We start from the raw sequence: 23,105 nt of genomic DNA, 5'->3' as shown, positions 1-23,105 counted from the left end.
TGTTATTTGTTACTTGCTTAGTGACTGTGACTAATTTGATGCTTGTCATTATGAAAGAACCGAGGGGAGAGGAGCTGGGGGGCACCCAGAGAGAGGATTTAGGGGGTTTTTGTGGGGGTTTTTGTGCTCCGTGTTTCTTGTATGGCTCCGTGTTTTTTCTCTGTGTGTGTTTTTTTCCTTTGCAAAGATCTCTGTGTGTCTGGCTGTGGGGTGTGTGTTTTTATTTTTTTAGTGGGGGGTGGTTTAGTTTTTGAAAGCAGCGTCCTGTTGGGAAAGGTGGTTAGTCTGGTTTCGGGGCGACTGTCTCAAGGTAAAGGAATTTAATTTATTTGGGACAAGGCTGTGTCGGATGATCAAGCTGCTTATTATGGCTAATGAGTGTTTTTCACCTGAGAATCTGTGGGATGAGGCGGCTGTTATCAGTTCAAAGTGAGGGGCCCGGGACTCTGTCCGGTCCCCCTCTTTAGCCCCCACCCTCGGAGGTGGTGATGGACCAAGCAAACTACTAAATTTAGGCATCTGGGTTTGGGGGGCCTGGTGTGGGACCAGGCTAGGGCTCCAGATAGCATGGTGCTGGCCTAGGACAGAGCTTATCCTGAGATTTTGGTGTTTTATTGGTTTTAATCTAATTCTATTTAATGTTTCTCATCTTTTCCCATCTGGGATTTCAGCCTGAGTCCAGAGTGAGGTTTGCCCTTAAGCTGTTCAGGCTTTCCATTGGCCCTCTTTGTTAAAAACAAGTTTTGACTAGGATCCTCACATCCTAGGTTGACAGAAGCAGCTATCTTCTTCTTAAAGGTTTTAAAAGAAAGAAACAGGTAGATAATTCATTGAGACTGATCTCTGAACCCTTCCATTTCATTGATAAAAGGGTAGGTGGTATTGGTGGCTGTTAGCGTTGTTGTTTGTAACAGGCCCAAGTTCACAGCATCACCCCTTGGGACCCAGGAGCTGACATATGACCTTCTGAGGTCAGGAGAGGGCAGGAGGCAGCACTGAGGGTCCCCTGGTGGGTGGCATGGTGGCTGGCTTTAAGAAGAAGGTATATGCTTATGGGAGAGGGTGTTGTTCTCAAAGTTTTAAGACTGTCCCACCAGGTGTGATCTTGGCTAACCTGATGTGGAGGTCCTCAGGACCTCTGTGCCCAGGAAGGGTGTGACACCCTCTGCTGGGCAAAGTGGTGAAGGTATCTAAGGCCGCTGATGCCACCCTGCCCCTCCCTACCCTCCACTCCCACAGGGAACCAGCCCGCCCCCACCTCTAATCAGGTGTCTCATCACCTCCCTCTCAGGCCCCACCCCCTTTCTTTGGAAATTGTGCCCCCACCCATCCCAGCCAAGAAGCAGACCTCAGAGATGGGTCAGGCAGGAATGCACCACCCCCTACCTGGGGCAGGGAGCCTCTGCTTGTGGGCGGGCACATGGGACCCAGGCATTACTCAGCTGGAAGGCGGGCCTTCCTGTCTTCCTCCTCCTAACCTGGGTGCTAACTGGGGCTGGCGTCCATCCTTCTTCCATACACCAGTCTCTCTTAGTCTGTCATGGGGACACTACTCCAGAGCCCTTCTGTGGGCTGTCTGGACTGGAGTGAGGGCCTCTCAGGCCTGGCAGGAGGCAGGTGGCAGAGCCTTTTATGGCATCCCTCCTGGGCCTTGGGGAGACTTACTTCTCCCAGCACTCCAGGGACAGGCTCTGGAAACTTTTCCTAGAAGCCAGAAGGGCCCCTGAGGTCAGCTGGTCCCTTCTATGGCTGGAGCAGGACACTCCCAGTGGGACCCAGGCCTGGACTCTGGCCATTCAGGGAGGGGAGGTCCAGGGTGTCAAAGTTCTGACTGTTTCCCGGAGGAGTCATCTGGTGATACCATCTCAGCCTCTTCTTTGAACTTGGAAGTTTCACTTAATCTCAGAACTTCAGAGGAAAAGTACTTTTTCCCCCACTTCACAAAAAAAGGGAAGCAGATGAGGCCTCTGAGATCCCTTCTGAGCCTGTCTCTGGGCCAACTCCATGCTCATCTTCAGGAGCTTGGAGTGGCTCCCTCTACCTCTGGAACACACAGGGACACAGCCAGGGCCAGGGGTCTCATCTCTGACCAAGCTCCTTGCTGGTGAGAGGAGGGGCTACATGGGCAGCCTCAGGCAAGGGCCCCTCCAGCACAGGACAAGGCCAGAGGCACAGGCCCCAAGGGGTTCCTGGCCTTGGGACCCAACAAGCATCGGATCATAGGTTACCATCTTCTCTAGCCCTAGGCTCGTCTAGGTCCTGAAGCACTCCAGCCATGAGTAATTCAGTGGCGAGAGAAGCAAGGCTCCTCAAGAGGGGACAGCAGGACCTCAAGACCCTCAGGGACCATGTGGACCTCTTTCCCCCACCATAGTTCAGCCAAGGGCTGGATCAATCTGGACGTCTTTAGCAATAAAAAATGCCGATGTCGTCCTAATTCACCAGGCCCCGAGATGACAGCAAATTTACATTTTTTAATTAAACTAGCAGCCAGTTTTTATGAGAGGGGGTTGGGTTATGCAAATCAAATGGTTGTGTACGGAAGATTAGGAGAGTTTGGGAATAAATTCCACAAATGCTAATAAAAAAAAAAAAGGAAAGAGAGAGGGAGGGAGGGAGGAGAGAGAGGAAGAGAGGAGGACATAGTTCCATTAGGCCCTTTTAGAGTGATTTCCCTGGGGGAGGGAGGGGGAAGGGGAGATGGGAGGAAGCTTTCAGACACAGGTAAATCCATCCTGCAGTTGGGAAGCTCCCCGGGATTAGGCTCCCACTAGGCTGGTTCCTAGGCCCAGAACATAACTGGAAGCCGGGGTGAAAAGGCTGTGAAACAGTAGTAGAGTGTTGAGAAGGAACTTGCCCTTGACTGCTGAGGACCTGGTTGTAAGTGCCCTTTCTCTTCTTGAGAAGGGGAGGGGCTGATCAGGACTAGAGCTGTCCAGTAGAGGATCCAAGGTGGGCTCTGCCAGGTAAAGGCCCAAATGGGCAAGAAGGTGCATTCAAAGGGATGGCCTCAGACCACAGAGGAAGCCAGTGAGGGGCAGCACTGCCCGCGTGACACTGTGGCTGCAGCCCTGTTGTCAAGGCGAGTCAGCAGGGGGGACTGGGTGCCACTCACTGAGCCAGGCCTGCTTCTCTTTCCTGCTGGGCCCCCCTCTTTCCAGTTGGGACCCCCCCACATGCGAGGCAGAACCCCCATGGATACTGGCCCAGGCTTCAGCTATGGGAAGGCCAGGAAGGGTGGGGTCAAGGGCTGAGCCAATTTGGCTCATTAGCCTGGTTCTTGGAGTGGAATTTCCTAGTAGCCACATGTTTTGAGAGCACACAGTCTTGAGGGAGGAGAAGAAAGGCTGCAGACTTCTTCCAGGTGGTACCTGACCCCAGGGAGCAAAGAATTTGCCTCCCCCAACCCAGGCCCAGTGTACTGCTCAGGGCCTTGCCGCCCTGCGTGTCAGCCCACCTCCAGAACTCCTGTGAGTTCTGTCAGCGCACTCCAGAACTTCTGTGAGCTGCCTGTTCAAGGCCAGAGCCTTGCCAAGAGTGCAGGCTTCTAGGAACCTCACTAGCTGTGGTTATGCCTTTGACCCAGCATTCACTCGGGATTGGGAAGGTTCTTGTGCTGTTTCTGGAGGAAGAGATTCCATGCCAGGTTTAAGGTAGAGCAGATAGCCCTCAATTTTCCTTCCTCCAGCTTTTACTTGGCCAGATACACCCACTCAGCCAGTCTAAGATGAGACCAGTCCCTGCAGTCAAGTTGGGCACCAGTTTTGCGAGTCTGCTGCAAGGGTAGGTGCTCTGGTGCCATCTTTGCAGGAAGGAGCCGTCAGAGCCAAGGACAGAATGGGCTGTCTCGAAAGCAGTGAGTCTCCTGGTACCATTAAAACAGAGGCTGGCTGTGCACTGGTTAGTGATGTTTGGAGGGACTTGAGTGTCAAATAACCTTCAAGGTCGTTGGTTCTCCCTCTCTCAACTTGATTTTTATTCAGTGGGGCAATCTCGAAGGGGAAGAGTTGAGTGGACAGGGAGAGAAGCACGTCATTTGGACCTTACCTTTGGTAGAAAGCATTAGAGACCGGCAGCTCTGAGCTGTGAAGTGATTCTTTGAATCAGCCCTAGTACTAGTTATGGGAGGACTTCAGAGCCAAACTCAGTATGAAAGGCAGAGACAGGGAAGGCAGGTCCGAGAGGATCCTGTGGGAAACCCCACCCCAGACCCTTTTTCCCTGGTAGGCGCCAGCCAGGGGGACCTATAGCTCTCCTCTCCAAGGAAGGCACTGGGGCCAGTGTTAGTCAGAACTCTACACCAGCCTTCACCCGTACTGCCAGTGTTCCTCCACCCCCCAGCTGGGGAATCTGGCTGAGTTGCAGCTTGGGTTTTTATGATGGAAAAATAAAATAAATGGAGGCACCTTTGGAGGCTGAGTCACGGCAGCAGCATCTCCTCATTAAAGCTGCTGCCCCTGGCTCAGGTCCCTGCCCACTGCCCGGGCAGGGGATTGGGTGGGGCTTGGGAAGGCTCCTGGCCCTGACTGCTCTTCTTTCTGGATTCTGTCAGGTTAGTGGTGCGCCCCAGTCTCCTCTCTGGTTGGCCCACCATTCTCAGAGGGTCAGGCCATTTCTCCATCCCGGCGCATCCCCCCAGGCTCCAAGCTTATCTATTAACACTGCCCTCCTGGGGCTGGACTTTAAACCTTGACCACCCTGGCTGTGGCCACCTCTTCCTCCTCCTTTTCCTCTTCCTCCTCATCTTCAGAGGGGGAAGGAAGTTGCTCTGTAGTAATTACTGCCTGTGGGTCCCCAAGGCAAGCAGCAGCTGTTCTGGGGTAGCTTGGCCAGGGCACAGCGAGAGTAGGAAGAAGTCAGGGAGCAGGAAGGGGAGGGCCGGCAGCCCCGGGATGCGGAGGAGGAGCGCCTGCTTCCTTGGAGCAGCTTGGGAAAGGCAGCAGCTTGGTGGTCTAGTGCATACCCCTCTGGCTGCCTGACCATAGATAGCACCCTCACACCCCAGACTCACAGAATGTATGTCCCCAGTCCGGGAAGAGACCCCATGCAGGTAGTGAGGCCCTCAATTCAGCAAGCATCTGGGGAGCTCCTGCTATAAGAGATGCAGAAATGAAGACTGCCTGGTGCCCCCCAAGTTGGCAGGGCATGCCTGGTGGAGGGAGGGAAGGGTGCAGTCCTATGTGGCTCCAGGCAGAGGACCCAGGGGCCGGGCCCAGGGAGCTTTGTGAAGGAGTGGCCTCAAGGGATGTCCCCTCTACCACCCATGCCTTCTGCATTCCCACCCAGTCTCTTGCATGTGCCTTGTCCTCCTCACGTCCTCTGAGAACAGAACTCTTGCTTCCCATTCTGCAACCACATTTTTCTGCCTTTTTTGCCCAGGCCACCAAGCTCCCTAAAGCCAGCCTCTTCCTGCTTGCCTTTCTTGCCAACCCCCCTCCCCTCAACACCTTTTCCAGCCTCACACCCAGTTGGCCCTGGAAAGAGATAAGAGATCAGAGGCTGGCTGGGAGCCTGCTGCTCTGAGGACCTGGTCATACCCTTAACATTGTTGTGCTGGGGCAGCACTCAGACTCAATGCCCTGGTCCCCAGGAGGCCAACGCCAGGGACCTTGTTTTCTTCAGCTACTGCTGCTCCTGGTGGTGACCATTAGATGTTAGCTGCTGTGCTGACATCTCCCAGCGCTCGGCTGGGGCTGGGGCTCACGCCTTCCCGCTGTAAGTGCCAGTGGAGCTGATTGATGTCCTGCACCGAGTGCCTCCCCAGCTTCTTAGTAGGGGCAGGAGGAGGAAGGCAGGAAATGTTGGCTGATTCCCTCAGGATCTGGGTTTTAGCTTCTTGAGAGCTTTCTAGAGCCTGGTTTACAGGAAGGAGTGGGGCTGGGATTTGGGATGACATGGAGGGGGCAAGGGAGCAGAAGGATAAAGATAGGAGTTGGGTGGTCAGACGGGGCCCCCCAGTAGCTACTAACCATGACTGTGGATGGGGCTGTTGCTAGGATGTCCGTGTGCTGCCTGATGGGGACAGGAGGGCAGTAGCCAGGGGCATCTGAGCCTCTCCTCTGCTTCCTCCCTTGCCCACCTCCATCTCCCATTTGCTTCCCTACCTCCAGAGCAGACCTCACTGCACATGTCTGTTGTCTCTAGTCCTGCTCTCCACTCCAGGACCCCTCCAGCTAGTCAGTCCCAGTGCAGGGTGTGATGCTAGAAAGTGCAAGTGGGCTCACACAGAGGGCTCAGCCCAGATCGCCAGAGCTCCGGACCTCTGCCCCATCATATGGTGTGTAGGCTCCTCCGGAGCTGGCTGTGGGATCTGTTCTTAGAATGTTCCACAGGCCTGCCCTCTCGATTCTCTCCCGGCTCTCCTGGCCCCCTGGATGCCAGTGCCCTACTTGCTTGGCTGCGGAGACCCTTCCTAACGCCAGAAGGGCCCTCTCTCACTGCCTCCGGGGCTGAGGCCAGGGCACTGCCTGAGTTGGAGGAGAGGGAATGGATACATTTTGTGGCTTCAGAGACCAGGGATTCCCAGAGGTCACCTGGGCATTTTTTATAGGGCCTTCTCTGTGAATTACGGGGGCCTCTGGGAGGGAAGGTGTTGCATGAGAACAGGAGACTAGAGGAGCCAAGCAGAGCACTGGGTGGGGGGACCCCAGTGCAAGAAGAGGGCAAGCAGCATCCAGGAGGCCAGCAAGGAAAAAGACTCCTGGAAGGTTTTGTCACCAGGAAGCATCTTCTCCTTTTCTATGGCCCTCACCTCCCTCTAGCCCAGTGTCTGCCTCCCTGCTACTCCTTCAGCCCAGGAGCCCAAGGCCATGGCCAGCCAGGGGGGCTGCCCAGCAGAATTGATGAGGTGCTCCACTGCCCAGCAGGGGGCGCCCTACTGCATCTGCCCCAGTCCTTTCAGGACAAGGAAGTGTGGTCAGGACCTGGTCCAAGCCTTCTGGCCATGGGTGGGGGAGGGGCAGCCTACCCTCCCCACCCCCCAGAGGTTCCTTGGCTGAGTTTGTTTTGCCAGGGTGACCTGTTTAATCATCTCATTTTCTGGTGGCCGTTTATTCCTCGTTTCCACGGTTACGGCCCCATTAAGGGGAGAAGCAATAAGGCAGAGAGTCAAACAGGTAATAAAAACATTAAAGCCCATGTGCACGGAGGGAGGATCAGGCGGGGGAGGGGGCGCAGTGAGGTGAGACGGTCCAGGGAGCAGCCGAGGTAAGAGGCCACCCGCCTTGTCCTCCAGAGGCCCCCAAAGGTCTGGTCCCCAAGACTCAGTACCAGCCCAGAACTGTCCCCAGCCCTTAGTCCCCTGGCAACAGGCTGTGTGTTGGGAGGTAAAACAGGAAGGAGAAAAGCAAGAGGGAGAGTGAACAAAGCTCCCCAGGACTATCCCACAGCTGGTTGTGTGACCTGTTTCCAGGCCCCACCTCGTCCTTACTTGGTGGGGGTGGGGGACAATTTCTGACATTGTTTTGAGCTCTAGAATTTTTTTTCTGCCAACTTTATCAGAAAGCATATTTGTGGTGAGTGCTGCTAACAGGGCCAGTCTGGTGAGTAAATATTCCTGGTTTGGACGGCCCTGTGACCTTGAGAGGGAAGAGCACAGCAGCATGGCCAAGGGTGTGTAGGGAGAGGAGGGCCAAGCGGCCAAGGGCCCCTGTGCTGGGTGGGGGACCCCCTCCTAGGATGGGGTAACGTGGGGGCCAAGAGGTTGAGTTTGTCCCTAGCAGGCTCTCCCCAGCAGTGCAGTCCAACTGAAGCTCAAATGACACAGAGCTTGAGCTGGGTTGTGTGACCTGCCCTTTGGTGGGCAGGCCGGGAGCACTTGGCATTGCCTCCCAGAGAGGAGCTGCTGGCAGATTCTCCTAAGGGCTCCCTTTCTCTATAGAGGGAAGCAGAAATGGAAGTCAGTCTCTTGCCCAGTCCCTCTGAGCCTAGGGGCACAGGCCTACCTCCCAGTGCACCCTCCTTGTCCTTCCTGGGAGCTTCATGGGTGTCCCTAGCCCCTCTGCTCTGCCCTCCACGTTGGCGAGTGAGCAGAGATGGTGGGCTGACCCCAGGGGAGGGTGTAAGGCTGAGGTCTTCCTTTAGCAAGCGGGGGCATTGGGTAGGAGTGGGATACCTGGGGATGCTGAGCCGGCCTCCAGAGAGGAAAGAGAGCAGAGGCCAGCTCCATAGGGCTGCAGTCAGGGAGGACCTGCCTCCTTGTTCTCCCCGGTGATGCATCCCAAACTCACAACAGTCTGTGCCTCCAATGATTCATTTCAAAGTTGACTTCTAACTAGAGAGGGGGAGAGAGAGAGGAAGGTACGGGAAGAAATAGGGGAACCCTCTGGCTGGGAAATGTGTCTTGGGAATGGGCCTAGATGAGTTAATATTCTGATCAAACAATTAAAAATAGAAAATGCTCCCGCGGCACCAGCTGCTGAGGCTTTTCAGCAACTGTCACCAGCGGGTTCATGGGGCAGGTGGTGCTGGAAAGGAGTTTTTCCACAAACGGCAAATATCAGAGATTACAGTGTGCTCCCCACCTCCCTCCCAGGACCAGGACAGGTGTTTAGGGGCTCCCAGTTTTCCCAGACTCCCCTCAGGGGCCTAGAGCCAGGGGCCTGTGCAGCTTCAGGGCTTCCCTTCTCCCCTCCAGGGCCCGGCCACAGCAGTGAAGTCACTGCCAGATGCCTTGGTAATTGCTTTAAGAATCTAACTTAAAATAAGATGAAAACTTATAATCTTGAATAAGGAGTAATTTACCATCTAATAGTAAATTAATGAAAGGATTATACCAGGGGGCCTGGCCGGGAGGCCGTGTTCATCTGATTAATCCAAGGGTCTCGGGCAAAACAGCTCTAGGCTGGGAGGCTCGAGAACCTCAGGTTGGGTCTCACTCCCTGAGCTCCTCTTGGGCTCTGCCGTGGCCACCTGAGCTGAGAGGACGTGTTCCGTGTGTGCTCACGGTCCCTCTCGTTGACAGGGACCCGCTTTTAAAAACTCACGTGTGGGAGAGGCTCAGGTCCGACCTCCCGTGGGCATGAGAAGGCCCAGTGTCGTCAGTTCACCCAGGAGAGTGCTTCACTTGCCACCTGAGAATGTGGGACCTCAGGGGCAGGTGCTGGTTAGACTCTAGCAGTCTCCAACTACCAGACCAAGTAGTCAGCAACATGGTGATCTCGCAGCAGGGTGACCGACCAGCCCAGTCTGCCTGGAAAATCGACTGGAAAGACCCATGTCCTATGATGGGTCTAGGCAAACTGGTACTAGGCAAACTGGGAGGTTGGTCAGCCCTGTTTACAGGCAGGAGGGTGGGCTGCCTGACATAGCCGTCCCTCTCTCAGAGTCTCAGAGAGCCCAGGCACCTCCTGAATAAAATATATCTCTGTCCATGGTGGGTGACTTGCCACTGGCTGCATCTAAAACCAGCCTCCACTAACCAGGGCTTGCTCCGAGGGCTGCTGTGTTCTGTTAGGTGTGTGTGTGCTCAAGCGGGCATGCGCACACCTCCCCAGGCACGAAAGGGCACTGCCCGAAAGCCTGGCCAGCCCAGAAAGGGCTTGCAACTGCAGCCCTGCTCCTTTAACACTGAGCCTTCTCCCCCCACGTTTCATAGTCCAGACAGGGCTTCTGGAGAGGACATGGACAACGCAGTCCCCCCAGTCCCCTCCCTGCCGTGAGTTTACCCAGCGCCTTCCTTCCGAGAGGGCCACGCCTAACATCCCACCTCTCCTCGTGAGTTCCCTCGAAGAAAGACAAAAGAGTCGCCCCATTGCACAAGTGGGAAAACAGGAGGCCCAGAGACACTGGTGGGTTTGTTCCCAACTGCGGAATGCCAAATGATATGGCCAGGGCTTCCCCGAGGACTGTTCCACATGGCAGCATTAAGTGGAGATTGCACAGGCTTCCATCCCTGGGTATTTGCTGTGCTGTCTGGCTTGTGTCCCCAAACATCAAACATCTCTGGGCCCCATGTATATCCCACCTGTACTTTGTGGACACATCCCTGGGCTTTCCCTACAAGATAAAATGTAGCTGATGCAAATGCATTTTGAGCCTCCTTTTCAAAGGCATCCAGTATTGCCCATCTGAGAGAAGGGGGTGCTGTTGTTTGTCTGGAGGGAAGGGTTGCCGGTGGTTGGAACACAATCTGACTTGTCTCTCTGGTGAGATGGCAGTGAATGCACTGGACGTAGGGCTTTCCGGGAAGCACATCTAAATGAATGGGCATTCTCCTAGGAGATAGGTTCTTGAATGCGTGTTTTTTGGATATGTTTCTGTATAAGCAGAGACGTTGCTGGAAGGGAAGTTGGGGACATTTCCTCCTGGTTCACTGGGAGACCATTTCAGCTCAGCTCAGGGCTGGTTATCCCCACAGGCCTTCATTGCTACTAGAAGTAACAGCCTACCTTGGGAACGCACAGGATGAACTTGCTGCTTTGCAGACAGCTATCCCCACGTGGGGTTTTAGCCTGGGGCTGTATTGAGTTTGCCCAGGTCTTTTTGCCGTGTGTAATCTGGGAGGGGACCCGGCTTCTTCCCCAGTGTAGACCATGCTGTGCTTTCAGAGGTGGGGAACAGCCAAGTGTTCTTGGGAAGGCTTGTACTGCTTGAGTGTCCTGTTCCACCCTTCCACCCTACACCTACCCCCAACCCAGAGGGAGGAATTATGGGGCAGTAGGACTGAGAACTCCTAGTCTAAACAACCCAGGAAAGCACGCTCAGAGAGAGCCAAACCAGAACCACAGATGGTGTGATCCGGATTGTAACTGGGAGGATGGGGGCTGTGAATGTTAGATGTTAGGTGGCAGTTGCTCTTCAAGCAGACAGATTGGTGACTTCCAGGCTGCAGGGATCTGAGCAGTTTGTCCTTTATTTATCTTCTCTTACTCTGGGGTGGGGGACACATTGGAATAGACAGAAGGGGCAGAAAGGCCTGGAAAGCCAACAGTGGGCGCAGGGGAAAGCCAGGAGCGCCCTGCCTCAGCCACACCAAGCACACCATCCCTGGCCAGCCAAGGTCCCAACCCCAGGACAGGGCCAGGTGGGGTCACTTTCCCTGGCTGCAGATAGGAAGGGTCACTTTGCGGTTCCTGGGGAGGCCTTCAGATGGAGTGAGAATGGAGCTCCTCCCTCAAGAGCCCTGGGCAGGGCCAAAAGCCCAGAGAAGAAGCCGGGGATGTTTTCTATTTCCGGGTCCCTGGGGGGGCCCAGGGGCAGACTGAGACAGGCTCCTTGCAGGGAAGGTGTTAACAAACAGCAGGTGATTAAACATGACAAGCGGTGACATTTCTGTTCAGGGTTCTCAGTCCCGGCAAAGCCAAGAATGAAGCTATAAACCCTGACATTTTGTGTTATGCACTGAGAGGTTTTTAATAGACCTCGCTCCCTCTTTCCCAGTCAACTTCTCTCTCCCTCCTTCACTCCCCCATGTAGCCACTGTCCCCTTAACCCTCCTCTGCTCCCATTCCGCCTGGACTCCGGGACCTTTCTGGGCCCATGTCCTCAGAGCCCACCCCTGTACCTGCAGGGCCAGGTGGACCCCTGCTCTCCCCTTCTCTCCCTTCTGCAGCTTGTCTGCTACCCTGCTCCTTGTCCCAGCGTTCCCACTCCCCGCCAGCCTCCCCTCCATCCTTCACTTTCTCGCCTCCTTTTTTTGGGTCCTGATCTCACAGCCTCACCCTTAGCTGCGGCTGTCCCAGTTGTCTGGGACAGCAGGTGGCTGTCCCTGTGCCCTCTTTGTGTCCATAATGTTTTCAGACAGACTTGATAGCCAGTGTAGGGAGATTGTGGGGCTTGGCATGGGATTTCCCCCCCCATCCTTTTTTCAATCCCCTTTTCTCCTTTTTGGGACAGGGACAGGAGGTGGAGGCAGGGAATTGCACTTCACTGCAAACAGTTGCTGGATTTATTCAGAAAGGGACTGGCCAGCAACAGTTGTTCCTCTCACAGAGAAATGTTCGAACAACTGGGGCCTCTTTTATTCTCTAGGCAGAGTCCTGTGAAGGGCGTTTGGAGGTGAGCCTGGGGCTCAGGAGGGCAAGAGACCCAAGGGAAGGGGGTTGGCTCAATCCCACCTGGGGAGTCTCCCCCTTGCAGAGAGGAAAGGCTCCTGGAGCTCTGCAGGAGCTGGTCCAGAAGTCAGGCCACACGGCTGGTTCCCAGCTCTGCCCTAATGAACTTGAGAAACACTTGGTTTTCTGTATTCACTCAGTAGATATTTATTGGGCCAGACACTGTGCTGAAAAAGTGGTTCCATCCACGAATCTTGCAGCCTAGTGAGGCAGAGGTCTTATTAAACAAGATACTGCAGAAGTGCCGCAGCAAGGAGTAGGGTGCAGGGGGAGGGCAGAGGAAGGGGACAGATCCAGCAGGCTTCCCAGAGGAGGTGAAATTTCAGTGGGGACCCCTGGAGGGTGCATGGAGAAAGGGTACCCAGGCCCTGTGTTGAAGGAGCATTGTTCCTGCCAAGGGGGGAGGGTGCCGAAGGCACGGCAGGGGGAGGCAGGTGATGCCCACGTGGGCAGGCTGGCAGGTGGAGTAGGGCCTGGGCTGTGTCATTCCCCAAAGGGCTGTGCCCTTTGATCTTTGAGGAACTGACCCCAAACTTGCTCTTCCATCTAGCCTTCCACCATCTTGACCCACCTGGCCAGGCATAGTGGTCAAGGGAGGGGGCACCAGGGAGTTAATGAGGGCCCCCAGGCCTGGGGCTGTCCCTGCCTTTCTCTTTGCTGATGACTCATGGATAACAGGGCAGGAGGGAGGTTACAGACCTGCATGGAGGGGGCCGTGGGAGGAGCAGGAGCCCCAGAGAACCTGGCTGGGATCAGTGTCTGTGTGTTTTCCTACCTCCCCCCTCACCTTCACCTGCTGACCTCAGGGTTCAGTCCAGGGAAGGCCTCCAGGATGCCTGCTTCAGACTAGAGGTGGCCTCCCCTCTGTGCTCTCAGTGGTGTGTGAAATGCTTGACTCTGTGCTCCCTGGGACCTGAAACCATTCATTCCCCTGGGATCCCTAGGGCCAGAGGGGGCAGTGCCAGTAGGTGCTCAGGCTGTATTTGAGAAACTCAGCAGAACTAGGAGGAAAAGGATCTGATTTAATCCTTAGAGAAGGACCAGTGAGGAGCCTGTGGATTGACCCATGGGGCCCTGGTGTCCAGAAGACAGGCCCCAGAGGTCCAGGGTCAGCTCTTTCCCCCACCCCCAGAGCTGGCATCACGCCCCTCCAGGCCTTACTGTAGCCATGGGGCAGCCTTAAGGTCTGCTGCCTGGGAGGGGCGCTCCTAGGCTATAAACCTTCTCCCCACCTTGCTCAGCCTTTGCCCAGAGGTTGGGCCCCGGACACTTGACCTCCATGTTGGCTCCCTGTGAAGGAAGACCAGGTCAGCTTCTTGTCCTGAGAGTGTCATAAAGGGTCCAGGGCAGGCTTCAGCCGTCACTCCTCTTGCCCACCCTACCTTACCCAAGCCTTTCTGCCAGACTGGGGCTGGGTGGTTCTTTGTCACTCCTCAAAGTCCAACCAAGAGTCCCTGAAGGGCTGAGAGGCTCAACCCTCTCCCCTCAATTGGTGGCTGGGCTAGGGGCGGGCAGTGCTGAACGGGGAGGGGAGGGGAGTCCCAGAGCCAGGACTTGGCCTGCTGCCCTGTAGATCCGGAGCCAGGTTTTACTGTAATCCCTACATCCTGTTGCAGATCCTTAATCAGCTGGAGCCCAGGTTGGGCTGGACCCTGTGGTGACACTCGGGGCTGTAGCAGGGAAAACCTGAAGTGGAGCTTCTGGACTTGGGGTTGGGGGCTGCCAAGAGGAGGCAGGTGGAGGAGAGAAGGGAGCCAGTGCAGGCCCAGGATGTGGACAGAGCCCAGACCTACCACCCACCCAACCCGCTCTGGGGGTGGAGGAACAGCTGTTGCAGGCTGGGAACCAGGCCTACGGGAGGGAAGGAGGAGCCCCCGTGGGGCCCCCAGGAGAATGCCAGAGTATGTGGGGGCTGCTGCATTGCCTTGTAGCACCATTGAGACAGCTGGCCCTAGGATTGCTCTGATAGTGAGCAAGACTCCAGCCGGCAATCAGCGCAGGGAACCTTGGGCAACATTGGTTTCAGGGGACTATACTGACTAGGCCCCAAATCCAAGGCTGAGAGTCTTCCTGCACTGCTGGAAGAGTGAGAGGTGGGGCAGAAGGCCCAGGAGACCTGTCTGCCTCGGGTTTGGGCAACCAGGGGACTAGGCTGTCTGGGAAGCAGAAGGGGCTCCTTAGTAGGGAAGTGGGTTCCTAGGGACCACCATCCATTCCATCAAAAGCAGTAGGCCCTGGTCTAGGGCTCCACACCAGTCCTGGCCCTTTAGCTCAGCCCAGCTCTGCAGTCCTGCATGGATTATGGGGGGAGTCAGTGGCAGAGAGGAGTGTCCCTTCTTGGACCTCAGCTCCTCGGTGAGCCGGGCTGGCCAGAGCAGCAGCAGTACAGGAGAATGAGGGAACCGCACAGGCCGAAGAGCGGAAGCAGGAGCGGGCTGGCTTGCAGCGGGCAGGCAGGCAGGCGTCTGTCCTGCCAGGGGCCCAGGCTGGCTATGCAGACAGCCTCTTTTCTATATGGAAATGAAGAATTTAGGCTAATGGAGCTCAACCATCTCTAATTTTGCGATGGCAGGAGGATTTTGATTGAAAGTAATTAAGCAAGCTAGCTGTAAAATTAATTAAAGCAAAAGGGGGGGATTTTTTATTGGATTGGATAGCGATATAGCGTCTGTCAGGCGGGGGACGGATGGGGGTGACCTGAATCCTCTGCCCTCCCCCCTCCCACTCGGGACGTTTATGTCACTTTAATCTCCTTACAGCGGCTGCTGTGCATTTGTTTGAAATAATCAAGGAAATATGGTCAGAAATTGTCAGCTTTCAGATCTAATTTACCTGACGGCCCCTGCGCGAGCCGGCGCGGCCCAGGGAGTGAGTGTGCGTGAGCGGGTGGGGGAGCGGAGTGGGCTCGGAGGACACTGGGCTCTTCAGCCATTGCGCCAGGCCCCAGGCACCCTCGGAGGGGTAGGGAGTGCTGCCTCGGCCAGTGAGGCACCACCCTGGGCTTTGCCCCTTTCTAGAACAGAACCCTACCCCCACCCACCTGCTGCCTCTTCCTCACTCTGTAACCAGCTTTAGGGTTTAGGGAATATAGGATTAGGGAGGTGGCTGTAATTCCTTATTCCAGATGGCTGACAACTGCTAAAGCCCTCCACCAGAGCCACAGTTTTAAAAATACTCCTAAATTAGTCCCCTCATGTCCTCGTCATCATCATCGTCGTTGGCCTCAGCCAAGGGGATTGTGGAGATGGGCTGTAGGGAGGGCGGGGTGGCATGTCATCCACAGCGTCCCTCTGCCACCTGCTGCACTCCCACCTCCTCTCCTGGGGCTGTGCTTGCCATCCTGGGCCTCTCTGGTCCAAGCCCATGCTCTATTCTAGGAGAGTGCTTGCCTGTTTCCCCTTCCATAGCACAAGTCACAAGGGTGGGGGTCTCTGTCCCTGCGAGAGAAAGGCTCCTTCCCTTTGCCACACGTGTCCTACCCATTTCCAGCGGGTAAACCAAGCCACAGAGCCAGCCTCCACTTCACTTCCTTAGGGAGCTGGGGAGCCCAACTCCCAGGTCTTTCACCTGGAGGTTCAGAGCCATTTGGGGTCCTTGCCCAGGTGGACCAGTATATGGCCCGAACTGTCCCAAGTTAGAAGCCCTTGTGGTATTTGGGGCCCCAGGGCCCAGAGCAGTCTCCAACGCTGCAGGAAATTCTGCTTTAAAACAGAAATGTGTAGCAGTTTGATCTGCCGGGTGTGAGAAGGCTCAGACTGGGAATTAGGTTCCTAGATCTGTCTAGTTCTGTTGAGTGAGTGACCTGGGCTTTTGCCAAGTCTCTCAGCCTCTCGGGCCTCGGTCCCCTTCTGGGTCTAAAGTTCTGTGCAAATCTAGGACAGCCTCCACCCTGATAGTTGTCCCTTCATCCCAAGGGTGTGTGGGACCTGAGTGTGGGCTGCCCTCAGGAGCTCCTGTCCAGCCAGAGCTTCTTGCCTGCCCCGTGTGGGGCTCTACAAACAGTGGGTCAGGATGAGCAGCTGCCCACCTTAGAGCATACACCTTAGGAGCCTCTGTCCCCACCTGCCCTTCTCAGTGCCACCCAGGCACCCTCTGTCTGGTCCTCTGCCAGTCCTCTTCCTGACCCTGAGGGCACCTGCTCTACCCCCTCCTGCTCCATCGCAGCTTTGGAGCGAGGTGACTCAGTCTGCCTCCTCCGGCAGCGAGGGAGTCTTAGCTCCTGTCGATCTTTCCAGCCTGAGCAGAGCAATGGAGGCTTGGGAAGCATCATCTTCTCCCTTCCTGAGCACTCCCAATCTTGACCCTCCGCTCTCCCCTTACCATGAGTCACTCATCTTGTGTGTGGGGGGTGGGAAGATGGAACCCTAAGGAACTCTGCCCAGGAAAAAGGGAGAGAAAAGCTGCTGGCTGTCCTCCCATCCTCAGGGCACAGTCCTGCCTGCTGGAGGCTGGACAGCACTGAGGTCTTTGGGGCCCTGCACTCCACTGGCTGGCTGTGCCCACATGGCCTTGGTAAGAGGCAGTGGCATAGCTGTGCAGCATGGGGCCCAGTCAGAGCCAGCCTCCATGCCCTTTGTGCTGCCAGTTCCCCAGGGCCCAGGAGATAGGAGCTTAGAGAGAGTCTCTGGCCCCAGCCGAGCATCTCATCTCCACACCTGGCTCACAGCTGCTCACACTGGCTTGTGCTGCCATAACATGGGGGAGACCAGCAAGGGAGCCTGGTGGGGTCACTCGCCCTGGGCCAGCACTTATTTCCGAGACTGGTGCTGGGCCAGGGCTGCTAATGGCAGGCTCCAAGGGGGAATGGGGGTTACTGCAGAAAGAGGATCCCCAGACAGGCCCAGGCAGGTTGGTGCATTGAGGCACAGAGGGAGATGGGGAAGCCCAGGAAGAGGGAAACTCCTTTGTCCAGAGGAGGGTGGCAAGGCGTCCTCACTGTTCTCAGGGTGTCCCTGAGTTGACCCTTTGCCCGAGTGGGAAGAACCTATGTTGGGTATGCTCTACTGAGAAGCCACTTTTTGGAACTAACCCTGTGTGGTGAGGAGAGAGCTGGACTCCACAGTGGCTCTCCTTGGAGAGGAAGGACAAAGAGGGGTGGTGGGCAGGTGAGGACAAGGCTGACCATAGCCCTGAGATTGTCAGGCTGGAGGACAACCCTGAGAGAGCACATCCCCTCCCCAGCATGGCCTGCAGCAGCCAGGCCCAGGGAGTCTGGGAGAGGGAAGGAGTGAGAGGGCAGCTTGGGGGACTGAGGGGCCGGGACCAGCCCAGCAGCACTGTGGTGTCTGTCACCTGGCTGGCATGGGTTTGTTGCTACCCCTGAGATAACACATTCATTGTGGCCAGTGAGGGTCCCTGCTGTCCCTTCTTCCCTGGCCCCCAAGGCTCTGAGGAAAACGTACTAAGCAGGTGGCCCAGATCCAGAAGGAACCCTGGCCGGGCTGAGAATGGCACCTTGTTCAATCTGCCTGTCCCCCTGCCTTCCCCTACAGCCAGGTGTCTGAACCTCTGGGCTGGACTTGTGGAGGGAGAAAAGGTGAGGCTGAGGGTAATTGGCCTGGCCCTGCCAGCTCTAGGCTGCCCCGGCTTTAACCAGCCCACCAGGCCCAGCTTGCTGCAAACCTTGAGGAAAGAGGACTTCCTGCCAGGAGTCCGCCTGGCCTAGCTAGCTGGGTGCCTTCTCCCATTAGTGGGGGGCCTGGCATATGTGAGACTGGCTGGTCTCCCTCTCCCAGAGGGAGGAGTAGAAGGCTTTTCCCCTGAGTCCTTACTCATGCTTAAAGGGGCCAGGGGCTTCAGAAGACTTCTGGTGCCCTGGCCGTGGGAGCCAGGGTGGCAGGGGGAGGTACCTGGCTGGCTGGGAGAGAAGCCCAGAGTGGCTGAGGTCTAGCCCCAGGAATCATTAACTGCAGGGTTCCATCATGCCCACAGTTCTGGGGGAGCTGACACCTCCCCCAGCCAGGCCCACACAGAGGTGGCTGGATGTGACTTGGCCCCATGCTCCTGGAAGCATCTGAGTCCAAGCTTTGCCCCTCTAGCCTCACGAAACCTCCCCGTCCAGGCCCGTGGGTACCCTGTGCGTGCTAGACCACCTCACCTGCTCACACGGTCCCACCTGCTGCCCCGGAACCCTCACGCCTTCCTTCCAGCGTGCCTTAGGGTTTCTTGCCCTTTAGGCCCGAAGTCTTCTTGGCCCAACCCTGGCCCCGTCCTCTGTCCCCCTGGCTTCGCAGTCACATTTTGCTGCCAGCGCAGGGCACTGAAAAACTGCTGGCACTGCCAAAAACCCTGTGTGCGCTATGACTCCCCAAACATCCCTTTATTTTTATTGTTCTGTTAATTACTGTTTAAACTTTAATAAGTCACTTCGTCAGGAGGGGGGACCTGCCGTGAGCTTTTCTGTGCAAACACGGGCCGGGAGTGACTCGGGTGTAATATAACCCTTTATGTGATGTGGGAATGTTTAGATTGTAACAGAAACTTGTTATTTTAATGACAGTTGGGGGGGATCTGAGCACAGAAAAAAAAGGAGGGGTGGGCGCTCCCCTCTCATCCCCACTGCGGGCTCGGCCTCTCCCGGTTGCTCCCCCACTGCCACCAAAGCAGGGCCCAGAGGCCCTTCCCGGGCTGCCCACAGGCCAGCTCTCAACAGAGCTGAGCAGGCAGACTGCTCAGAGCCGGGACAGGGCCTGGATGGCAGGGGCAGGTGAGGTTCCAAGGAGAAAGTTGGGCTTTGGGGATGGGGGAACAGGCCCTCAGGTCCCTGGGCAGAGGCAGGCAGGCGGGGCGTGCTTGGCTGGACTCTCCTCCCTCCTTGCCCCCACAGCTGTGGGGGAGGAAGCAGCCCTCCCCGCTCGCTCCCCGGGAGAGGACTCTGCCACAGTCACCACTAAGCGTGGTGGCAGGCACCATGTGTTCTGCAGCCCTGTGCCAGGCACGCTGCCACAGTGGGCCCTTAGCCACGCTGCATTACAGATGAGGACCTGAGGCCTAGGGCAGAGGAAACTTGCTTAGTGTGGTGAGCTTTTAAAAGGAGCATGTCTCTAGAGTTGATGTGTCTTCCCTGGAAGCTTCTGAAGTCCAGGTGCCTTAGTGTGGTCTCAGAGGGCTGGTCACTCCCCAAGTGGCAGTGCTGGGTGGGGCTCTGCGGCCCCATACTGGGGTTCAAGGTCGTCGACCTCACTAGCCAGTGGGGAGCTTTGGCAGGGCTCACCCTCAGGTCCCTCCTCGCTCCCATGGGAAGGAGGAGCTGGAAGGTGAGGTCAGAGGCACACTGAAGTCTGGGGACAGGGCCGCTTGCCATCTTCTTCACCAGGCCTGCCTCCATATCCAAGGAAGTCAGGGGTTCGGGCCCAGGGTAGGGGTGATGGTGGCTGATGCCCCTGACTCTACACCCAGCAGCACTTCTGCGCCAGACCTACTTCCAGAGTGGGGACACCCGGGGAGGGCACCTTGCTCACCACACTAACCAAGTATCATCAGTGGGGCACCAGCTGGAACCTCAGAATACCTTTAGGCCTGTTTCCCTCCTTTGTCTTCATTCAGTCCATCTGTCTGTCTGTCCATCCACATAGATAAGCTCCTGCTCTGTTTCTGGCACTGGAGTGGCAGAAATGAAAGAGCCCTGTGCTTGCCCTCAAGGGCCAGCGCCTGGTTGGGGTTAGTGAAGGGGTGTCGGGGGAGGGCAGGACTGAGAGGGCCCATCCTGTCGAGCCAAGGAGGGAGACCCTTGCACTCTAGGTGGCTCTGCCGTCCAGCTCTGTGCTGCCTCCCGAGGGCACCACTTGGAAGCAGCCCCTGCCTCCCCCAGCCTCCTGGGCAGGGCCAGAGGTTCAGGGACTGGGTTCCCTCAAGCTGGAGGTGGGAGCCCCCCAGATGGCGGCAGCAGCGTAGGCCACGAATCGCTGAGGTTTTCCTTTTCTGAGCAGTGCGTTTCCCTAAATTGTCTTTGACTGCGTGCATGGGTAATGAAAGTTTATGCCCTTGTTAGAAGGACAGGCGGCCAGTTCCAGTTAGAACTGGGGCTGTCTCCCTGCCAGCCCCCTCAGCCCCCCTCCCCAGCAGGAGAGAGACGCGTGAGCACAGGAGTGTGTGTGTGTGTGTGTGCGCGCGCGTGCGCGTGCATGTGTGCACGCGCACAGCCTCCCCCTCCCTGGTGGATAAGAAGGCTGTTAGGGGAAGGGAGAGGGGACGGAAAAAAAAAAAGAAAAAAAATTTCCATATTTGTGTAAGTTGCTTTAAAAGCATTTTATCATGTCATAAAAAAGGGAAAGTACTCTCAGAAATTGATCCTCTCCGCCAGCCCATTGGACAGAAGGACGTTGGGATGTTAATGGCCATCCTGCTCCAGGGTGGCTTATTAAAAAATTTATACATAAATGCTTAAAATTGCATAAATTATTTAAAAAAAACCAACAAAGTAAGCAATTTGAATTCCCTCTTTTCCTCCCCTTCGCTCGGTCCCCCTTTTCTAGCCCCTCCTCGGGGCTCTCCTGGTCCCCGGGGCTCCTGTCCCTCCACCAGGGCTTTCCCCCTCTTGTCTCCACTTACACGGCGCCCCCGACGCTGCCCACCCTCCCTCCTCCAGCGTTCCCTGCCTCACCCACAAATTAATGAAACAGCCAGCCCACCACCAAAGACTCACATGCACACGCACTAATAAAAACACCACTAATAATGCCCCAAATCGCGAAATTAAATATTAAGGCCAAAGCAGGCGGACGTGGAGCGGGGCTGCCGCCACTGCCACCGTAGCCGAAGTTGGAGCTGATGAGTGTGTCTTTCGCAGGCGTGGAATGTCACCCACACATCCTGGAGACTGGAGTGGGGAGTTTTATGATGGTTTTTCATTGATTTGTTTCCCCAGCGCAGCTGCCGACCTCTATTGAGGGACAAACATAATCAGCACTGACGCAAATTAGATGGTTATTCGTTTTGAAAATTGACAGAAAAACAATAAAAAAGATGAAATGCTCCCAAATCAATAGATATAATGAAATTCAAATAATCCGAGAGATGAGGTCTCCATGGCAACTGATAATGTGGAAAAGAAAACAATTTAATAAAGGACAGACACACTTTGAAAACAGATTGGGCCCGGGGAGGGGGGCGGGCCGGCGGGCGGAGGGCTGGAGCGCGGGCTGGCGAGTGAAGGATCACTGTCCGTCCCAAGGACACCCGCCATAATTAAGCGAGGCTTTCGGCCCCAGAAAGTGCAGATTCAGGTTTTAATACACAAAATTATTTCAGGAGCAGTGAATCGGAAAGTCGTTTGTAATGACCTTCCTGAGAGGCCCGGGCGCGGGGCATGTTGGAGGCTGGGCGGCCGGGCGGCTGAGTTATGGCATATTTGTGTTTTTATAGTGCGGAGGGGAGGGGGTGGTGGGGGGGAGGGGGGAGAAGGTTAAACAGTATTTACAGCTCAGTTGTTTTCGGAGAGGAAAGAGAAATAGAGTTCATGGGGAGATGCGGCGGGCGGGTGAGCCGGGGAGGCCTCCCGGGCCAGCGGGGAGAGGAGGTGGGCCTGGGCAGGTCGCCCACCTCAGGCTGCCTTGCCTGCGTCCACCCCGGGGACCCAGAGGAGACGCCTCCCCCACTCCAGTCCCTGGTGTGGCTCAGCTAGTGGGGCCACCTAGGTGTGGGTGGGAGCCTCTGTCCGGACTGCCTGGACACCCAAGCCACAGCTTCTCAAGTAAACGGCGGGGCATCTCTGCAGCCTCTGAGCAGGGGTCACTCTGGACAGTCGCCCTAGCCCTGCACGCTCCGGTTCTCTGCACCGCAGCCGGTTACCCGTTTAGATGCTGCCCTTCCTGAGCCCGTGCCAGGTCTAGGGTGTACCCAGCCTTGGGCATAGTCAGTGAAGACCTGGGGTGACAACATGCCCCATTGCAGTGGCCTGAAGCTTCCAGCCTCCCAGCCAGGTGCCTACCTGGGGCTTTCAAAAGGGAAAAGCTTGGACCCTTTGGGTTTGGCTGGTGGCAGGGATGGTAGGGTAGGGGAGTGGGGGGGAGGGAAACACATCCTCTCTGCAGCCCTCCAGAGCCACTTGCCCAGAACAGGGCAGCTCAGCACAGCTGAGCACTGGTAGCCTGGCCGTGGGAGCCGGGGGGTCCTAGCTCCCTTCCAGAGGCGCCCCTCCCTCAGGCTCTGCCTCTCCTCGTGGCTGCAGGAGCTGTGTGTGTGTGTCCTATTGTCACGACCCCATGCAGCATTTTTTTCAGTGCCTGGCCTGCTCTGCGTGTGCACGTGTAAATATGATACGATTGTACAAACATAGAGACGCCTGAGTGTGTGTGCGCACGCCGGTATGCACACCATCTGTGTGCGTTTGCTCGGTGTGTGTGTGTTTTAAATCTCCCCTGGGTGGTAACTCTCTTTTTTCTCCCCTTCCTGTTTGGCTGTGACCTGGGGGAGATTGATAGCCAGCCTGTGCGGTGGATGCTAACAGTTCCCCTGATTTATAGAGTTACTTACGCTAAGTGAGGCCACTTAGACGCGTCTGGATAGTAAACCTTTTAACTGGACTAAAAAATCATAATAAATAAATAAACAAAGGGGGGCAAGCTAGGGCCCAGTGGCCTAGCACCCCCACCAGCGTGGAGCTGCTGAGGACCCTTGGGGAGCAGCAGCCATTCCTGCCACCCATAAAACTCGGAGGCCCTTCTGTTTGGAGCTGGGGACAGGACTGGGCCCAAGAGGGAAGGACACCGCTCTCCTAGGGGACAGGTCCTGGCTGGGGGAGGAGCTACAGCTGAAGGAGGTGGGAGAGGGAAGTGTTCAGAGGCAGATGGGCTGGCGGGGGGCAGGGTGTGGGGAGAGGAGGCTTGGGGGGAGCAAGTGTCCAACAGCCCTTCCTCACTTCCAGACTTGTCGCTCCTGTGGCACCTGTACTTTCTACCACCGGGATGGCTCTCGTAATGACTTGTAAACTTCCATTCCCAAACTGAACGGTCCACAATGCAGGGACCAGGGCTGCCTGTCACACACACTACGTAGCCTCAGGATTCAGCTCAGGGCCTGGTCTGCATGCTAAGAGTGTGTTCAAAGGACAGA

The 23,105-nt window shown here is 56.2% G+C and overlaps 1 protein-coding gene across 2 annotated transcripts in view; it reads left to right on the top strand.

The window, feature by feature from the left end:
* The window catches only part of CASZ1 (castor zinc finger 1), a 144,966-nt gene that overhangs the window by 92,240 nt on the left and 29,621 nt on the right, over nucleotides 1-23,105 (top strand). The gene's annotated exons all lie outside the window — the stretch shown is intronic.

The sequence above is a fragment of the Microcebus murinus genome, chromosome 2, assembly GCF_040939455.1.
Source record: "Microcebus murinus isolate Inina chromosome 2, M.murinus_Inina_mat1.0, whole genome shotgun sequence".
NCBI classification, from domain to species: domain Eukaryota; kingdom Metazoa; phylum Chordata; class Mammalia; order Primates; family Cheirogaleidae; genus Microcebus; species Microcebus murinus.
Note: the sequence above shows the minus strand (reverse complement) of the source record. Positions and strands in the feature narration are given on the sequence as shown.